Source organism: Gordionus sp. m RMFG-2023, chromosome 1 (genome assembly GCF_954871325.1).
Source record: "Gordionus sp. m RMFG-2023 chromosome 1, tfGorSpeb1-WG-v2, whole genome shotgun sequence".
NCBI classification, from domain to species: domain Eukaryota; kingdom Metazoa; phylum Nematomorpha; class Gordioida; order Chordodea; family Parachordodidae; genus Gordionus; species Gordionus sp. m RMFG-2023.
Genome location: NC_088775.1, coordinates 86,227,760 through 86,233,342, shown reverse-complemented (window position 1 = coordinate 86,233,342; position 5,583 = coordinate 86,227,760). Strand labels below are relative to the sequence as shown.

General features: G+C 23.5%; 1 long non-coding RNA gene across 1 annotated transcript; it reads left to right on the top strand.

The window, feature by feature from the left end:
- Positions 1-209: 209 nt before the first annotated feature.
- On the top strand, positions 210-3,207 carry LOC135931946 (uncharacterized). Its single transcript, XR_010573221.1, has 3 exons — positions 210-404; positions 696-755; positions 2,694-3,207. It is a non-coding gene; the product is annotated as an uncharacterized LOC135931946 (long non-coding RNA).
- Positions 3,208-5,583: the final 2,376 nt, after the last annotated feature.

Genomic DNA, 5,583 nt, shown 5'->3' with positions numbered 1-5,583 from the left:
AGACCCCGCTGGTAAATTAAAGGTTAATCTTTATAATTTCAATGAAGTTAAATTTTATGTCTATTAAGTTAAAAATTCAGGCAAAATAATATATTATCATATATTATAAAAATAATTATTCACAAAATTTGGCAGTCCTTCAATAAATTAGTTATTTATTATTAAATAAATTATTTTTAACAAAATTTAAATGTTTGTTATTAAAAATTGATTTCATTTTATAGTTTTTTGTTTTATTTTTCTTTTTTTAATAAATTGTATGAAGAAGGGTAATGTTTTGCAATAAATTTTTAACTATAATTACCACATAAAAACATTCAATCTTCTATTTTTGCGAAGTTTCAAAATTTCATTAAAAATCTTCTCTATCTCACATTGTTTATTTCACCATGTTACACTGGCATGTAAGTCAATATAAAAATATCATGCACTAATTTTTATATTTTGTTTTGTCATTGTCAATTAAGTTTTATGATTAAATCATGTTTATATTTTTTAGATATATGTTTTAACAATAGATTAAATAAGTTGAAGATATTTTCTAAGATTAAATAAAACATTATTTAGAAGTTTATATTAATAGGTAATGATCGCATGCGCAATAATAATTCCGTTTTCTGTCACAAATTACGATAATCTAATTTTTAAAATTTAGCAATATAATCAACCAATATATATACATTATTTTTATGTAGCCAGAGTTGCACCGGAACTTACAACAATTACACCAACAATCTCAGAATCCAGGAGAGATGGTTCAAATGCTTTATTTAATACTTATATTGATATTTAAAACAAACATTCACAAAGAATTTTTAGAATAATTTTTTAAAATCAAATTTTACTTAAATATCCTTTTAAAAAATATTGTTGACCCCAAAAAAACATTATATATAATTTTTTTAAACGTATAGAAATCTGAAGTTTGCCCCGTTATTTCTTTAAGGTTGCATATAAAAATGCTAAATATTTATCACTTTTTATATTATCATTTATAAAAGTTTTTAATGCAGATCAAAGAATGAAGCAAGATTAAAAAAAGAAGTTTTATAAATTTAAAAAATGATACAATTCAATTTAATGTTAACATCATAATGTTATTGTATAATAAATATTAATTAATATTTGCTGATATATTCAAAAATTCATGATTAAAATTATCCGAAATATGTATATAAATATTATATTAATCTTTGTTTTAAAAATAACCTTCTATTAAATCCAAATTTAAATGTACATAATTTATAGATATGATTTTTTGTAAAATATTTCTAAATATTTTTAACAACTTATAAAATTGTATAACTATTATAAAAATATGTTGATAAATTTTTTTTTTAAAAAAACTATAATTATGGCAAGATAAACAATTTTTAAGAAATTTATTAAAATATATGGAAATTTTGTACTAAAAATATTATTAATACTGTAAGCTAGATATATGATTAATTTAAAAATGTAATAAAGTTATAAACGTCAATTATATATATAAAATGTAAACTGAACCGAGTCTTAAAAACCGAACCGAACCTAAACCTTTATAAAATTTAATTCTTTAACCTGAGCACCTAAACCTTTATAATACATATTAACTTGTTTCATCTCTTTTTTTTGAGTAATATACGTCTACTTCCATTGCTAGGAATAATGAATAGCAATATAATTGTTTTGATGAAAAGACATCGTAATGGCTTGCTCTAAAGATAATCATGTGACAAATTTTAGGAATTCTTTTCCAAATGAATTTGATTAATACTATATTCGTTATTCCACGAGTTTTGGGCTGAACATACCAAAAGTTATTTATTAATAAAGATAGGTCCAAGATTTTTTACTTGGAATTGCCAACAACCATTGGTAGCCCGATTTAGAATTAAAATGTGTATGTGTTGCTAGTGTCAGTTTGGTAATTACATTCTTTTTTTTAAATAATTGTTTTAATTTCACTTCTTTTTTTACAAAAATGTTTTCTGAAAATTTTGTATTATGGACAATAATTTAAGAATTTATTAACTTTTTTTTCAATTTATTTTTTATAGTGATATGTTGTATACATTTGAAGAGGGGCGGGGGTTTATAGGGGGAAATTTTTATTGGCTTAAAAAAATATTTAAGAAATGATGCAAAGAGGGAAATTTCCTCTTGCCTACTTATCTAAATACCAATGTAATAGTGACAAAATAACTAATTCAAATATTGACGTGTGTGAGTTAGCATTTTCTACTAGCTCTAAATATAGTAATCATAAAGTCAAAATATATCAGAGAGTTCTATTATAAAACTTATTTTTATACAAATTATTATTTTTTAGTGAAAATTAAAAATATGTCTTAAATCTTTTTAAATTTGACACCAAAATTTATTTCAAATATAAAATCGTCAATTAATTATTTTAAAAGATTTCTCTATCTATTGATAAAACGAAATTAGTACAAAATTTAAGCATTCTAATTATTAAATTTTTAAATGAGATTAAGTGGTTTCACATTCGCCAGGATTTTAGCTTCACTCTTCCCTATTTACGCCTATGCCGGATATCAAAAATTACAAGGTTATTACATATGATAAACCATCATCATGATATTTAATGGTTAATACCATATTATTAATATAATTTAAAAATTATGACATATAATTTTATATAATATGCAAGTAATTATACGTATCATAATCATAAAAATAAAATAATAAAGATATAAAGAGTGTATACATTGGGCCATCTACGCTTGGAATATGCATGGGCGCCAGATACAATAATTGCCATAATCGTGACTAAATTATATATTATATCATTTTCTTTTTACAAATATTACATCAATATATTCCTTTCATAATTTTGAACATATTTAAAATAAAAATTTTTTTCTTCTTTCTAATTTATTGTGGAGATTTATTCGAAAATTAAATAAATTAAAATTATATAAACTTAATAATAAATTTTTTAAATAAAACTCACAATCTATATTATATCGATAAATTTTTTATTTAAAAATTGGCAATGAATCCTTATAGAAAAGATTTTATCGTTAAATTTGACATAAAACCTTGTTTTGTCTTTTTTTAATAAAGATCTGATGTAGATATTTTTAATATATGTAATAATCTATTTAAATTATAATAAATTCAATAATGTTATAATTTCTTTTAAACTTGATAGTTGGCATTATACCCCATATATTAGATAAAGTTACACAGAAACTATTATTTAATATTAAATAAACCCCATCACAGATTATCATTAAATTTGATTCAATACGGTTCTTTTAAATATTCGTATCGTATAAGAATAATATTTTTAGAATAATAAACTTCTCATTATTCGATCGAATTATTTTATTCGTTTTATTATAATATTATTATATTTATTTATTCGAATCAAGATTAAATAATATTATAAAAACTATAAATATATGGTGAATTCCATATCAAATCAACCAAAAAAAGTCGATTCTCAACCCGACCCTCTTCAATTTTTCTTAAATTTTGCATAATGGTAGTATAAACTATAACTAAGAAAAAAATGAAATTTTACCTCCCAACAAGGTTTACTCGCTAAGATATGGGCGTTTAAAGCGCGGAAAAATAGTACATTTTTGACAAAATGTGCCTCATTTATTTTCAAATATCTCGAGAAATAATTAAGTTAGAAAAATAATTTAAATTTTATTATGTAGCTTAATAATAGTTCTTTAATATGACATAAAAATAAATATGATATAAATATGATGAATGTCCAAAACCGGATGTATAAAACCGGAAATGGCCATAGAAAAAAAAAGGTATTTTTTTTTTCGAAATTTTTTTTCCGTAGATAGATATAACACTGCTTTATATTTGTGCCAAATCCTAGCCTGGGATGAAAAAGGGTCTAGGAGTTATGACTCTTTATATGGCTTAAATTGATCAAAAATATCATCATTTAATGAATACTTATGAAATTATGTTTTTTTTAAAATTATGTCTAAATGATAGGCCCTAACTTTTTTTTATTTTTAATTGTTAACATGTTGTGACTGAAAATTACTTGACAAAACAATTCTAAACCAATTTATAACTTTATTTTTCTGAAATGCATAATTACATATAATATAATAATTCATAATTATGTTTACAATATATCATATATTAAATTATCTAAAGAATTGGTATAAATTTTGACTTTAATTTTATTTTCATCAAGGGGAATATAAGCATGGTATTTTTGTGTTCCCGGAATTCTTTTTGCTCTCAAAAATCTGCATTATTTGTTGCAAAGTCGAATAAATGCATTGGTGTCAAAATATGGTTTTGATATGGCAGTTGCAAACTAGCTCGAGCTGCTAGCCGTTTTGTAATACCTCCTAAACTGTCGCACGGACTTATTCCATGAGCTGTAGCAAAAAAATGCCACTCGGCCTTTATACCAAAATCACATTCATGATTATAGAGATTTATGAAATTTTTTTTATTTTTATATTGGATTACGGCCCCAATCAGAAAAATAATAAATTTTGGTCAATGTATCAAATCTTTCTTTTAAAAATAAGATCATTTTAGTTTGAAATAAATAAAAGGCACAGGCATTGTGCTTTAAGCAATCTGATATCACCACTAAACTTATATGTTTTATAGTGTTGTCCTGACGATAATAAATGATAAAAGGGTGAATAGTGGACGATTATTTGTCCAATGAAATCTCTGTGCATGGTCTTGCACTAAAAATGCATAATTTTCCGAAAAGTCAGCAATAACTAAGTATTCGCCAACATTTAAATTAGATTTTAAATTGTTTTGAAATAATGATTGTTGTGATGCTATAAATGAATGTGGAATCAAATTGTCTAATTTCTCAATTAAATAATCTAGGAATTTATAAGCTGATTTTGTCAGCGTTTCGAGCGTAGTTCTATCAACTACCAACCATTGTTTAAATGATATATAATCTATTGAATTCGTATCAAATAATATAATAAGTCTTTCTTTTATTTGGGATGATCCAGGACAAAATTTACATTTATTGAAGTAACATCCAGGCTGGGCAGGATTGCAAAGACTTTGTGCAATACAATGTTTATAATCGTTTATTGGAGGATAATTATAATGATCATTATTGTTTGTAAGCTGTTTTAATTTTCCCCCTATTAAAATAAGCTTAAAATTTTGGTGTAGTGTGCAGATACACATGGTATGTGTACCTGGACCACCTGCTAAAACACAGTTTTTGGGTCGTAAGAATGCAAATCTATTCACTCACAATATGTTAACAATTAAAAATAAAAAAAAGTTAGGGCCTATCATTTAGACATAATTTTTAAAAAAACATTATTTCATAAGTATTCATTAAATGAAGATATTTTTGATCAATTTAAGCCATATAAAGAGTCATAACTCCTAGACCCTTTTTTATCCCAGGCTAGGATTTGGCACAAATATAAAGCAGTGTTATATCTATCTATAGAAAAAAAATATTCGAAAAAAAAAAATACCTTTTTTTTTCTATGGCCATTTCCGTTTTTATACATCCGGTTTTGGACATTCATCAAATTTATATCATATTTATTTTTATGTCATATTAAAGAACTATTATTAAGCTACATAATAAAA